Raw genomic sequence first — 15,468 nt, 5'->3', positions numbered from 1 at the left:
GGTTAACCATTTCAATACCAGACACCGTTGCCCCTTCCTGCCAGGCCAATTTTCAGCTTTCAGCGCTGTCGCTCTTTGAGAGACAATTGCACGGTCATGCTACACTGTATCCAAACAAATTTTCACTTATATTCACCGACTGACACAGCTCCTCTCTTTAGACCATTGGGTTGTTATGCCACATTTAGGAGAGGACTAAGCATGACATGTTAACATGTAATATAAAAACTAGAACTTTCTAGTTCCGCCCAAGGGTAGTCCCTTAGGTAACAACCCCACAGCCTGCCTTGCAGCTTGTTTTTTTTCTGCCTACTGAAGGAGAAGGACCTAGGAACCCTGCGGGCCCATCGGTCCATAGATTTTTTTTGCAGAAGCTTTGCTTTTTGCACAAGATTAAAGATCCTGTGATCTGCTATCAACAGCAGGCTGCATACTCTATCCTTGTAGTGTCCCCAGCCTGGCCAGCGAGCCTGTGCAGACCAGAGCTCTGCTTTCAGCCTCAGCTCCAAAGACGGTCGGTGATCGTAAATGCTCCGGGCACACATATGACCAGGCTCCTGATGTCTGTGTCACAGTGTGCCGGGCCAGCAGCCACCCTGTACTGATCGGAGAGTGGGTCTGTGATGGAATGTCTCCCAGCTCTTCGGGACTGATAAGTATAGCTCTCCCTGCCTCGGTGGGGCTGAGCAGCTGGGCTTTCCCTGGGAGGTCGATTCGGGGGTCCCTCACCTCCCTCTCTTCTCTCCATGTCCCTATCCCCCCCTTTCCTGTGGGGGATGCTGCATGGGCTGCTGAGCGGTGTGTGTGCAATATGCAGGGCTCTCCGGGGGGGGGGGCTTTCACCTGGGGGGGACTGCGCTGGCTGGCGGTGCCCTGGATGTGTGTAGGTCTCCCCCTGGTGGTGTCTGGAGGCTGTGTCTGTTGATCGCTATAGCACTGTTCACCCCCATTTATCTGCCTGTTTTGTTCACTGTCCCTCATGGTATACAGTGCTCGGTGGCCATCTTTGGGACCTTTTAGGAGCAGCATGCTGTCTGACCATTTCCCTGTAGTTCGTCCTTTATACTGGACGCTCAGCGGCCATTTTCTTGAAGCCTGAACACATTTTTGATCAGTTTCAGCACCATTTGCAGCAGCTCTGTACAGCGCATTGTGGTCTCCTATGCATCTGGGAGCTGACAGGACACAGGCACTACTACCTGGATAGCGCAGAACCAGTCAGGGTGGTGAGTCCTTCGGGAAAGAGCCCCTCAGCCAGCAGCAATTAGGAGGGTGGGACCATCAAACTGGTGTTTCTTCCCCTGAAATCCAGGCAATTTCAACCGGTTCGCCTGCAGACTGTGCTGTGCCTCTGTGCGCTTTGTTGGTGGTCCTCAATTCGGGTCCAAGAGGGAGGCGGTGTGTGGGCGCAAAGGTGGTAAAAACGGCCCCTGCTCCCCCCCCTGTCCTCCTCGGAGAGCTCTGATGCAGATTCGGGCCCTGCTGATGTTGGTGAGCCCTGCTCTGTCATTTTGGATGACGCTGACCAGGACTGTTTGAACAGTGAGGATGAGTCCCCGTCCGGGTCCGTGCACGACAGAACGCTTGTTGGAGCACTTATCACAGCTGTGCGTGATACCCTGAAGATTCAGAAACCAGCAGATCCCTCTACTGATGTAGCGGTCCCTTTTGGGTCCCGTAAGCCAGCCCGTTTACCTAAGGTTTTCCTGTATCTGACTTATTTTGATAAGTTCATTTACAAGGAATGGGGTTGACCGCAACAGACCATTTTGGTCCCCAAATACATGGCAGTGCGTTACTCCTTTGAGGAGAGCCTTCTCAAAAAGTGGTTGGCTCCTCCGGTCGTGGACCCCCCAGTATCCAGGTTTAAACAAAGTAACCATGATCCCGGTAGAGGGAACTGCTGCCTTTAAGGACCCCATGGATAGGAAGGCCGAGGCAGTGGCTCGTTCTTTGTTTACGATTGTGGGGTCAACCATGCAATCAGTACTGGCATCCGCACTTGTGTCTCAGACACTAACCAAGCGGGCAAAACTTTTGCACTGCAAATTGTGAGAGCAACAGGCTTCTCCTGTCTGCATGGAACTAGCAGACCAACGAGTGCAAGGCCTGAAGTACATTTTTGACGCAGCCCTGTATACCCTTCCTCTGTTATCCAGGGCTTCAGTGTCAGCAGTGGTGCGGAGGCGCCTGATTTGGCTAAAATGCTGGTCTGCTGACCAGGCATCCAAAAAAGCCCTGACGGATCTTCCCTTCCTTGGTGACCGGCTCTTTGGAGCCTCATTGGATGACATTATTAAGAATGCCACAGGTGGTAAGAGTACACGACTCCCACAGGCCAGGAAGGCTAAGGAGCCACACCGTAGGCAAGGGCCCTCATTCTCCGCTCACAAACGGCTTTTTCGTCCGCCCGGGGGCTTTGACCAAGCGTCCCCAGCCAGTCCCCAGGATGACCTCTGAAGGACCAAAGTGTTCCCTGGAACCTCAAGCCTGCAAGCAAAATTGCTACCTCATGAAGGTTTGCCCCCGCCCGCAACCCAGGTGGGGGGTCGCCTTCGGGAGTTTGCAGCCCGGTGGGCCTCTCAGCTGTCCGACCATTGGGTCTGCGATCTGATTTCCTCAGGCTACAAGATAGAGTTCCTCTCTTGGCCACAAAACAGATTCTTCCCCTCCAGCATACCCGTACTCCTGGCTCACGGGGAGGCCCTATTGGGGGGGGGGGGGGGGGGGTAAGGGACCTGCTGAGTCGCAGGGTGATAGTACCTGTTCCAGAATCGGAACGTTTCCAGGGGTTCTACTCAAACCTGTTTGGATGTATCCCTTCCTTTTTGGGGACTACAATCTTGGACCTGAAAGCCCTCAATTACTTTGTGAAAGTACAGAGGTTCAGAATGGAATCAGTTTGCTCAGTAGTTGCTGCACTCCATCAAGGGGACTCCATGGCGTCCTTAGACATCCAGGATGCGTACCTGCACATGCCCATAAGCCTTGGGCATCTGAAGTTTCTGCGATTTGCAGTCGGGGAATCCCACTACCAGTTTGTGGCTCTCCCTTTTGGTTTGGCATCAGCCCCTCCCCGAGTCTTTACCAAGGTATTGGCTCCAGTTTTGGCGTTGCTGCGGCAACGCGTGATTGCGATCGTGTGATACCTAGACAATCTCCTCCTGAGAGCATCTTCCGCCTCAGAGTTAGAGGATGTGGCAATCACGATGCAGACCCTGTAGGAATTTGGGTGGCTGTTGAACCTAAAAAGTCAGTGATCGTCCTGACTCAGCGTTAGGCTTACTGCTGGACTCCATGGAAGCAAGAGTGTTTCTCCCTCCCAGATAAGCTGCAGACTCTCAGAGCTACGGTAAAACTGTTGATGAACCACAGGTGGTCATCGCTACACTTCTGTATGCGTGTCCTGGGACTCATGGAGGCCTCCTTCGAGGCAGTACCCTATGTCCAGTTTCACACCAGAGTCCTGCAGAAGTAGATTTTGACAAAATGGGACAAATCTCCGTTGTCCCTGGATTGGCAGATTCAGGTGAGCCAGTTAGTCAGGGATTCCCTGCTCTGGTGGCTGAGGTCCCCGGCACTTCGGTCCGGGAAGTCGTTCCTACCTCTGAAATGGACAGTGATCACAACGGACGCCAGCCTAACCAGTTTGGGTGGAGTAATGAGAGTTCAGTCGACCCAGGGCCTCTGGTCGGTGAAGGAATCTAAGTCTGCTCGAGCTAAGAGTGATCAGGCTATGCCTTTCCACATGGTCGATAAGACTGAGGGCATCCGATCAGGATCCAGTCAGACAAGGCCACTGCGGTGGCATACGTCAATCACCAAGGAGGAACAAGAAGTTCAGCCGCCGCACGGGAGGTCGCTCACATCCTTCAGTGGGCAGAGCAACGTGTACCGGCCCTGTTGGCCATTTACATCCCGGGATTGGAGAACTGGCAGGCGGACTATCTAAGTCGCCAGATGCTGGACCCAAGAGAATGGGCGTTGCATCCGGAGGTGTTCAGGCCACTGTGCCTGCGATGGGGCACACCAGACATGGATCTTCTGGCCTCCCATCTCAATCAGAAGGTGCAGAGATTCGTGTCCAGGACAAGAGATCCTTGGGCAGACGTGTCAGACGCGCTGGTGGCTCCGTGGGCTCAGTACCAGCTGATCTATGCCTTTCCTCCGCTGAAACTGTTACCACGTCTGCTCCGCAGAGTGGAGGCCGAGGGGATTCCAGTAATACTGATTGCCCCAGCTTGGCCCTATCGTCCCTGGTATGCAGACCTAGTGTGTCTGGTGGCAGACGCCCCTTGACGACTGCCGTTACGAGACCTTCTATCTCAAGGTCCGATTCTCCATCCTGCTTTACCATCACTGGTTTTAATGGCATGGCTATCGAGAGCCAGGTGTTGAGGAACCGGGGTCTCTCGGACTCTGTGATCCCAACTATGCTGAGAGCACGGAAATCTTCTTCCCGGAAGATATATCGTCGTACCTGGAAGGCCTACATCTCCATGTGTGAGGAGAAAGGATGGCGTCCACGCTCCTTTTCTATATCCAGGATCCTGCTGTTTCTACAGCAAGGAGTAGACCAGAAATTGGCTTTAAGCACCATTAAAGGGCAAATATCAGCTTTGGCTGTCTTTTTTTCAGCAACCCTTGTCATCTCGCTCTCTAGTGAGTACTTTTGTTCAAGGGGTCCGACATGTAGTTCCTCCGGTGCGTCCACCGTTACCCCCGTGGGATCTGAACCTGGTGTTATCAGCACTTCAAAAACCGCCATTTGAAAATATCAGAGAGATCCCTCTGTTGACTCTTTCCCAGAACCCGGTTTTTCTAGTGGCCATTACTTCGGCCAGGAGGGTTTCGGAACTGGCGGCCTTGTCTTGCAAGTCGCCCTATCTGGTTATCCACAAGGATAAGGCGGTGTTGCGTCCGCAACCTTCTTTTCTGCTGAAGGTGGTTTCGGCATTCCACGTCAATGAAGACATTGTGTTACCATCTCTGTGTCTGAAGCTGACACATCCTAGGGAGGTGGCCCTTCACTCCCTGGACGTGGTTCGGGCTCTGAGGGTGTATTTGTCTGGTACGGCTCCCTTTCGAAATCAGACTCCTTGTTTGTTTCGGTGGCTGGTCCGAAAAAAGGCATGGCGGTCTCGGCCACCGTTTTCAGGTGGAACAGAGAGATTGTAGTACAGGCCAACGCCTTGAAGGGGCAGGTACCTCCCTTTCCGGTCACGGTCCACGCCACAAGGGCAATCGGAACCACTTGGGCCTTCTGACATCACACGTCTGTTGCTCAAGTGTGTAAAGTGGCAACTTGGTCGTTTGTTCACACTTTTACAAAATTCTACAAGGTAGATGTCAGTGCATTGGCTGATGCTTGTTTTGGCCGCAACATTTTTCATGCGGCTGTATAATTGCAATACATTTTTTTCCATTTTTTTTGGTAAAAACTCAGTACTTTTAAGTAAATGCACTGTTGCATTTGTTACCGCAGTTCTGGTGCGGTTTGAAGGCAGTGCCTCTCTGTTGAGGAACACCCTGTTTTTTTTTGTGGGTAAAGTTTTAGTTATTCCCACACTCTGTAGTTTTTGTGGGTAAAGTTTATACTAGTTCCCACATGCCTTGGTGGGTGAAGTTTTATGCTGTTTTCCCACCCATCGTTTTGGCACTGCTTGGGGACGTCTAAAGAGAGGAGATGTGTCAGTCGGTGAATATAAGAGAAAATAGGATTTCTTGTACTCATCGTAAAATCCTTTTCTCTGTAATTCACGACTGACCCAGCACCCGCCCCTCCTATTTTTCTCTACGTTATACTGCTTGTTGACGTACTGAAGCTGCAAGGCAGGCTGTGGAGTTGTTACCTAAGGGACCGCCTTGGGCAGAACTAGAAAGTTCTAGTTTTTATATTACATGTTAACGTATCATGTCTACTCCTCTCCTAAAGGTGGCTTAACAACCCAATGGTCTAAAGCAGGGGTCTGCAAACTTTTCAAAGGGCCAGTCTACTGTCCTTCAGACTTTAGGAGGGTCGGATTTTGGCCAGTGGGGGTAGAAAATGTCCCAGGCCCAGCATCTGTGAGAATAAATATGGCCTCAGGGTTGGTGGTCAGTAGGAGGGGTAGTGCCCTTATTATTGGTATTAGGAGGAGTAGTGCCCCATTATTGTTATTAGGTGGAGTAGTATTCCATCATCAGTTTCTCATATCGTTGGGAGGAATAGTGCCCCAAGGGCCTGATACAGGCTAGCAAAGGGCCACATCTGGCCCTTGGGCCGCAGTGTGGAGACCCCTGGTCTAAAGAGAGGAGCTGTGTCAGTATGTGGATTACAGAGAAAAGGATTTTACGGTGAGTACAAAAAATCCTAATTTTTTTTATAATTTTGTTCCCACAAATAGAGCTTTCTTTTTCGGTGGTATTTGAACACCACTGGGGGTTTTATTTTTTGTGCAACAAAAATTTTGGAAAAAAAAATAAAAGTTTTTCTTTGTGTTAACATTTTATAAATAAGTAAGTTTTCTCCTTTACCGATGGGCCCTGATGAGGCTGCACTGATAAGGTGGCACCAATATGCTGCACTCACGGGCATTGATAGGTGGCACTGGTATGCAGCCCTGATGGGAATTGATAGGTGGCACTGGTATGCAGCACAAATGAGCACTCCTAGGTGGCACTGATGGGCACTCCTGGGTGCCACTGATAAATGGCACTAATGGGCATCACTAATAAGGAGTAACAGGCAGGCATTAGTGATGGGCACTGACTGGCACCATTTGTGGGCACTGATTGGCATTGACTTTGGCAAAGATTGGCACCCCTGTTGGCATGGGTGGCATATCTGGTGGTCATCAGTGGTGGCATTCCCTGGTGGTCCTGGGTGATCTGCGGGGGGGGGGCTGTTCTGATAATCAGTGCAGACCCCCCTGTCAGGAGAGCAGCCTATTGGCTCTCCTCTACTTGGGTCTGTCAGGAAAAGCCGATACATGGGTGCCCCCACGGGCACGCGCTGGCTGTTATCCTGTAAGACGTCATATGACGTCTAGTCAGGATAGGGGAACCACGGGAAGTGGTTAAAGCTTAAGTTGCGCCATTTTGTTTTACATAGAGAGGGGGTAATTAAAAATATATGTAAGGTTTTTATTTCTGAACATGACTCCATTGGGGAGAATTTCCCCTCACTCCCTGTCCCTGTGACACTCCTTCGAGAAATGGGAGGGGAACGGTTGTCACCAGGAGAGGAAGGAGCAGACGGCAATAAAAGGAAAAAAAATTGCACAGAGCGGCCAGTGAACTTCCTTGTTCAGGTCCTCCTGTGGGCACACCAGGCTCCTCCTCTTCTGCATGTGCACCTATAGCAAGCTATGGAAGCACACCAGCAGGTTGCTACCGAGCCATATTGCCTGCATCCATAAACACAAATGACGCGTCTCAGCCCTGCTCCCTCATCACAGGATTTGACTGACAGCAATGGGAGCTGATGGCTCCGGCTGCCTCAGCAAAGCCTGAGAGACCAGGAAGTGAGAGGAGGGAGCCACTGCATCAAGTGAGGACTCGGATGATCATTAGGGGGGGGGGGGGGTGATACTGCTGCCTAAACATTTTTTTTTTTACCTTAATGCAGTGAATGCATTTTAAGTTTTAGAAACTCTATAACCACTTGCTGGCTGCCCTATAGCACGTTTACTGCTACAGGGATTCAGGTGTTCGCAGGATCATATATAGTGTATGTATGTGTATTTTTTGACACACACACACTCAGGAAGGGCATGCCAGCACCCAAGACGGCTGCTGAAGAAGACGGCCTGTCACCTCTTCATGTCAGGAAAGGCATGCCAACACCTAAGATGGCTGCAGAAGAAGACGACCTGTTACCTCTGCCCCTGTCAGGATGCCATTGGTACGCACGCACCATGTGACAGCTTTTGCCGCCCAAACAGGCTATTTAAACTCAGCCAGTTTCCAGGCTCAGTGCTGTCTGCTCTACAGCGTTCCCTGTGTAACCTGCAATTACTTACCTGCCTTCTGTTCCTGTTGTGACCCGGCTTTCTTCCTGATGAAGAGAAAGAACAGGTGGGACTTTATATGAGACCAGGACTATCCCGCACCCAGGTATTAATCCCTGATAACGTAGAATATAAAAGGAAATTGGGGGAAGGGGGAAGAATTGGGACTTTATATGATAACACAACCCTCGGATAGGATGGGACATACAATATAATATCTAAGTTAATCAAAGGTGACGATAATGGACATAATACAATGATGAATATGCATTTAATGGATATAATAAATATGATACAAATTAGTAAAACATGGTTGAGACGTCATATCATAATAGAATAACATAGTAGACAATGTATCGTATAATAAAATCAATATAAGCAGTACATCCAGAATAGTCACGCAACAGCATAAACATCTAGTATTAAATTGATGACTCATCCAAATAAAACCCATGGTATGGACATGGTTGCTGTGACATGACATCAGATATGTAAGCTCTACGCATTTCGTGGATTTGTATCCACTCATCAGGAGCAGTTAACTAGGGATGTCTAGAATGAATAATAAGTAAATAATTAAATATTCATTAATTAACACAGGAAGAGAGTGAGCTTGCTTCCTGACGTTCCTGTTTCCTGCATCCGACCCCAGCTTGTCCCCCACTCCGCACCTGCCTGTTCCTTCTGCCACTCCGCTGCCAGCCTGTTGACGACCCGGCCAGTAATCTGATTCCGCTTCTGCTTCAGCCCCTGTTCCTGACGTGCCCGTTGTGTATGACCCGGCCTGCCTGTACTTGCCTTCTCTTCAGCCTTGAGGGTGCCGCCATCCCTTCTGCTGCGTCTGCACTCCTGCCTGTGGGGGCTGGTTGTCTACTTGTTCCAGCTACCTGCCTACCACTGCTCTGGGATTCCTACAGACACCTCTACAGCCCGGCCGAGTGCTCTGAGCCAGCTCCAGTTTCATCGATCCCGCCAGGCACTCGTGCGATTCTGCATCTCGATGCTTCCTGTCAGCTCTATCAGGGACTCCAAATCAGAGTTGTAAGAGAGGCCGTCCTCTGCATATCAGGCTCCATCACCAGGTACGTGACAGTAGCAGACAGCCATATCTGAGCCTGTGCGAGGACCCTCTCCTATGGAGGAACTCTGCCAACACCTAGTATGATTTACCCAAGCTGTAAAGGACTTAGCACCTTCCACTTCTGGGATGCCAGCAACCCCCACAGTTGTTATGCTACCACCTGAACCCAGAGTTCCAACTCCTGAAAAGTTCCAAGGAGAACGGAACAAGTTCAGAGCCTTTCGCAACGCATGCGAACTCTATTTTGCGCTACAACCACGCACCTTCTCCCTGGAAGCCACCAAGGTCGGGTTTGTCATTTCCTTGCTTCAGGGGGAACCGCAGGCCTGGGCCCACCGGCTCCTTGAACAAAAGGCCACATCTCTGACAGACTTAGTCTATTTTTTGGAGCCATGGCTCAGTTATATGAAGACCCCCAGCAAGCCGCTACTGCCGAAGCTGCTCTTCACGCGCTTCGGCAGGGCCGTGGAGGACTATGTTTCTGAATTTAGGCGATGAAGTTCCGATACCAGTTGGAACGATGCTGCCCTGTGTTACCAGTTCCGCATGGGCCTTTCTGATCAAGGATGAGCTAGCACGAACAGGTGTCCCTTCCACCTTGGAGACACTAATAAATTTGTCAATCCAGATTGACCGCCGCCTAAGGGAACGTAGGTCGGAACGAGCCACCGACCAGTCACGCCCAGTATGGATGCATCCAAGTGCCTGGTTCTTTCAGTCCCGCTTCACCTGCTCCTGCTGCATCCGCTTCAGATGCATCTGATCCCATGCAGCTTGGTCTCCTCCGCCCTTCTTTGACTACGGAAGAACGCCAGCGCAGACGCCAGCTAAATCTTTGCCTGTACTGTGGAGGATCAGGACATTATGTGAGGTCTTGCCCAGTCAAAATCCGTAAGTGCCTCTCAGTTACATCCGCTTCTCCTCCATCTCTACCCAATAACTCTGCTCATCTTGCTGTTTCCATTTTGTTGCAGCACCCTGGAGGAATTATCCAGATTCCTGCTATAATTGACTCTGGAGCTTGCAGCTGTTTCATCGATTTAGCTTTTGCTGCCAAACATCACATTCCTCTACTACCCAAGGCTCAGAGACTTTTTGTACATCTGGCAGACGGATCCACCATTAAATCTGAATTGGTTACTCGCGAAACCATCCTGTTACCCACCACCATTGCCAAGAACCATCAAGAGCTTCTACGCCTAGATGCCATGGCCTCCCCTCTGTTCCCAATCATTCTGGGTATGCCTTGGTTAAAAGCTCATAACCCTCACATTAACTGGGTTACAGAAGAAATCAAGTTTCTTTCCCCCTATTGCCTTCAGCGTTGCTGGCAAGAGAATCATCAGAACCTGTTGTGCATCGATGTGGAGTCCGAAGCTCGCCAAGTTGTTCCAGTGGCATACCACGACTTTTTGGACGTTTTCAGCAAAAAGGGGGCAGAAACGCTTCCTCATCGCAGGGCCTATGGCTGTCCAATTGAGCTCCTCCCTGGGGTTGAAGTTACTTTTGGCAGGATCTTTCCTCTATCTGAATCTGAACTTGTTGCTTTGAAAGACTACATTGATGACAACCTTAAAAGGGGGTTAATTTGCCCTTCCACATCTCCTGCCAGTGCGGGGATCTTCTTTGTAGAAAAAAAGGAACAATCATTACGCCCCTGTGTGGACTACCGTGAACTTAATAAGATCACTGTAAAAAAAAGTTACCCTCTTCCACTTGTGCCTCTATTATTCCAGCGACTCGGTACAGCCACTATTTTCACGAAATTGGATCTTCGAGGTGCTTATAACCTGGTTCGCGTAATGCCCTTTGGACTTTGCAATGCTCCCGCTACTCTTCAGCACTTCATCAACGATGTCTTCCGAGATTTCCTGGATCTTTTTGTTGTTGTTTATCTTGATGATATACTAATCTTCTCTCCCTCTCTAGATCACCACCGTAGTCACGTCAAGAATGTATTGAGTCGCCTTCGACAACACAGACTTTATGCAAAACCAGAGAAATGTGTATTTGAACGCCAAAGCATCCAATTCCTGGGTTTAATCATTTCCACCGAAGGCATCCAGATGGATCCCCAGAAGGTTACAGCCATCCTGGATTGGCCTGCTCCCAGTGATAAGAAAGGTGTCCAACGTTTCGTGGGGTTTGCAAATTTTTATCGAAAATTCATCAGAAATGTTTCTGCAATCATATCCCCCATTACAAGTTTAACGAAGCAAGGTACAAGATTCTCTTGGTCTCTGGAGGCTCAGAAAGCTTTTGACACCCTAAAAAGACTTTTCACATCTGCATCTGTCCTGAAACACCCTGTTCCAGCTCTGCCCTATGTCTTAGAAGTAGACGCCTCAGAAACAGCGGTCGGAGCAATATTATATCAGAGGCAGGGAGCTAAGGCTCTACTGCATCCAGTTGCTTTTTTTTCCCCCACAAGCTGTCAAATGCTGAAAGGAACTACGACGTCGAGGACCGTGAACTTTTGACCATCAAAGCTGCTCTGGAGGAATGGAGGTACCTGCTAGAGGGGGCTGCACACCCAATCTTGATCTATGCAGATCAGAAGAACCTCAAGTATTTAAAAACAGCAAAAAGATTTAAACCCCGACAAGCCAGGTGGGCACTATTCTTTTCTAGATTCACTTTTCACGTAACATTCAGGCCCGGATCGAAGAATCCAAAACCCGATGCGCTATCACGCATGTTCCGCAAATCTGAAGAAATCTCATCTCCCGATACCATTCTATCCCCTGGGAACTTCATGTTACTTCAAGGAGAGTTAATAAAACAAATTAAACAAACTCTAGTAAGGAACCCTTCACCAGCTGGGGTCTCTCTACTGGCAAAGGATGGGTTACTTTGGCACGAAGACAAGGTCTTTGTGCTGGAAGACCTCCGAATGGCCATCCTGGGGCGATGCCATGATCATGTGCTGGCAGGTCACTTTGGCATTGCAACTGAATTAGTACAACAGACATTTTGGTGGCCGGGGGTGGAAAAAGATTGTAGGAAATATGTGGAATCTTGTACACTTGCATCCGCAATAAAACCAGCAGATCCAGAGCCTGGGGTCTGCTAAAACCCTTACCAGTCCCCTGTAGACCTTGGTGTAACGATATCACGTCTGAGCCAGGATATATTGTAACTAGTTGCCATTTTGTGTGGAACGCAGCCATGACAGTTTGGCTACCTTGTAAACTTACTTACATCTGTAAAAACTCCCCCCTCCCTTGTCTTAGGAATTCCAAATGTTTTAACATCTTCAAAAGGAAAGCAGAGAAAACAGAACCAGGCCAGGTCAAATAAACAAGGCTCAAGTTGCCTGGCAAGATATTGCGGCCTGTCGTAAAACTGTCACTTTCTCCATTCAGAGAACTAACAGATCCTTGTCGTAAATACTTCCAACAAGATAGCGTGCAAACAGATTAGTAACGTGTTGAAACTTTAACATTTTTTATAACTTTCAAAGCCATCATAGCACAGCCATAATATGGATATATTTGGTTTCCTCGGATAATTTCTAACATTTCAAGTCCAAACACCCCTATGTCAGGTCATATGGGAAGCCACTGGGACCCCTTACTCCAACTAGGTAACCCTGAAATGGGAAACCTGTCATGTGTGGACTTGTTTTGAAGCAAATATCATGCTGATCACTAAAATGGATATCTGCAGTCTATAAACAATAGAGAGACAGAGAGATGAATATGTATCATAAGTGTACCTGGGACAGGGTCATGAGTGTAGACACCTCCCAGCAACCAACCCCTAAACAAGATGACCAGACGATTGGTCACTGGTCGCTGTCAACACCCCCTTTGATTTGACAGAAAAGAGGAGAGGCCAAGGCAATAGTCAGTTCTCCTTTTACCATCCAAGCCGGAACATCTGCCAAGTTTGAGAACCGATTACCTTTGCTCATCGATTGAACTCTGATCAACCCTTGGACATTAACTGCAAGTATTCTTCCTTCCCAATTCTACCTTATTTCTTTGTGGCTGTATATTGTCTTTATTTTTTGAAACATCCTTTTTCTGTAAATGTTTTATTCGCACCAACCTTGACCTTTTCATAATAAATCCTTATGTTGAAAAGTGTTAACCTTGTCTTTAAAGCTCTTGATGCAAACTATAAACGAACCTGTCTCTTAAAAGGGCGCTACTGTGGTAGAGTAAGGCACTGAGCGGACCTGTCTGTGGTGGCAGTGTGTGTTGCAGGCGCTTATTCTAAACGTATAATTGGTATTGCTAAAATTACGAGTCCCCCCGGCTCTGTCTTTAAACGGGGGTGGTGGCAGTTAAAGGGTTAATTGTGTAATTAGCCCAGTGACAATCGCTCTCAGGCTGCCTGCACCTAGATTGTGGTCCCACAAGCTGGAAAATCTTTGTGCTGGGTGCAGCTGAGTGTGGCATTGTTACGTAAGTGACAGCGTGGTGTTAGGTTGGCCGGTCCTTTGTCGCCAGTTAGCGAGGAGGGCAGGGATCTGACACCAGCGTTCGTCACATATTGGCTGGCAGCGTAGCGGGATAGTTTCGCATTAAGAGCATTCAGTGCATTGTTAGGAATTAGCTCTGCACTGAAGGATTGTAACCTTTGTGGAAACAGTCCTTAGAGACAAGCTGGTGCACATTATTTTTTTTGTTTACTTTTTTTTAAAAAGAGATATACAGCAACAGCTCCTTTCTACGCCTTCTTCCTATCTCTGCTTTCTGTTCTATCTTTTCTGCTTGCAACATGTCTGGGTTATCAGCATATAAAAAGATGAGCAAAAATGATCTGACTGCTGAGTGCACAGAAAGAGGAATTGATGTCGGTGGCAAAAACCGTGATGGCTTGATACATGCCCTACATGAGTTTGATATCCGTGCAGACCAGAACCTGGGGGAAACTGGACCAGAAAGGGTTTCCGCTACTCCAGAGCCCAGTGGTTCAGAGGCGGCCTCACCAGATGGGCATGCAGAGACTGACACTGGACTACCACGGATTGTTACTTCCAAGCTATCGCCAGAGCAGGCCAGCATCAGATTGCCTGGAACCAGAATAGACTGTCCTCAAATGCAGGAAACACTACAACACCTCAGGGAGACGGATCCTGTGGCATACCTGCAGTTTCTCGAGCGCCAGGCTGAGAGAGAGGCTGCGGAACGCAGGGCTGAGCGAGAGGAACGCCAGGCTGAGAGGGAGGCTGCGGAACGCCAGGCTGAGAGGGAGGCTGATCGTCGGCACGAACTGGAGATGGCTAGGCTCCAGCAGCAGCGACAGGTTCAGAACCTCGGATCCCTAGAGCACAGGGATGACTCTCTGCCAGTGACCCCAGCAGCCAAATTTCCAGTTATGGAAAAGGACAGTGACATTGACGTGTATCTACTGTCGTTTGAAAAAACTTGCCGTCAGTACCGTCTGCCCCCAGCACAATGGGCCCGGTACCTGACGCCAGGGCTACGAGGCAAGGCCCTGGATGCTTATGTAGAACTGTCAGAAGAGCAAGGAGGTGATTATGAGGCCCTAAAGGCTGCAATCATCCAAAAGTTTCAGCTAACCCCGGAAGTGTACCGGAAGCGTTTTAGGTCCTTGCAAAAGGGGCCTGGGGACTCATACCTGGATGTGGTAAGTCGCTTACGCACCACATTCCGGCAGTGGACTAAAGGCTTGAAAGCCGATTCTTTTGAGTCCTTGGAAGATCTTATGATTGAAGATCAACTTTTGCACATCTGTCCTACAGACGTCAGACAGTTTGTGCTGGAGCGAAAGCCAACCTCTGCCAAAGCAGCAGCAGAACTGGCAGATACCTATATCCACTCTCGGGTATCTGACCATCGCAAGGCTCCTCCAAATGGCTGGAAAGGAGGGAAATCACACCTGGCAACCCCTCCTCTACCTACCAACCAAGTTCCTCAGCGGCCGGAACCTGCAGCTCCTGGAGCCAAAGCCTTTGTGACTGACAACCGCAAATGCTATAACTGTGGGAAAGGCAGACATCTCCGGACACAGTGCCCTGAGCAGAAGAAGACGACAACCCCTGGCCATCCGGCCAGCAACCCTTCTGCTGTGCTGCTCGTCGGTGGAAAACCTCCAGGAACCAATGCCAACTTGCAGCCAGTCATTGTAGGCCAACGAACTGTAACAGGCTTTCGTGACACTGGAGCCGAAGTCACTTTGGTCAGACCAGAGGTGATAGAAAAAACAGACATCATCCCAGAGAAGTACCTTACCCTGACCGGAGTTGGGGGAACCTGTTCCCATGTACCTCGTGCCTATGTTTTCCTGGATTGGGGTGCCGGAAGTGGGATGAGAGAGGTGGGTGTCTCGGAGGAGATCCCCACTGCTGTGTTGTTGGGTTCTGATTTAGGTACCCTTGTTTCTTACTATGCCCCTGCTAAGAGCACCCTGGATGCTCCCACG

The 15,468-nt window shown here is 49.4% G+C and overlaps 1 protein-coding gene across 2 annotated transcripts in view; it reads left to right on the top strand.

Moving 5' to 3' along the window:
- The window catches only part of ESD (esterase D), a 111,859-nt gene that overhangs the window by 80,816 nt on the left and 15,575 nt on the right, over positions 1–15,468 (top strand). The gene's annotated exons all lie outside the window — the stretch shown is intronic.

The sequence above is a fragment of the Lithobates pipiens genome, unplaced genomic scaffold (genome assembly GCF_037356315.1).
Source record: "Lithobates pipiens isolate NorthernLeopardFrog02 unplaced genomic scaffold, aLitPip1_a1.2 Scaffold_16, whole genome shotgun sequence".
NCBI classification, from domain to species: domain Eukaryota; kingdom Metazoa; phylum Chordata; class Amphibia; order Anura; family Ranidae; genus Lithobates; species Lithobates pipiens.
This window is presented reverse-complemented; position numbering and strand designations above follow the sequence as displayed.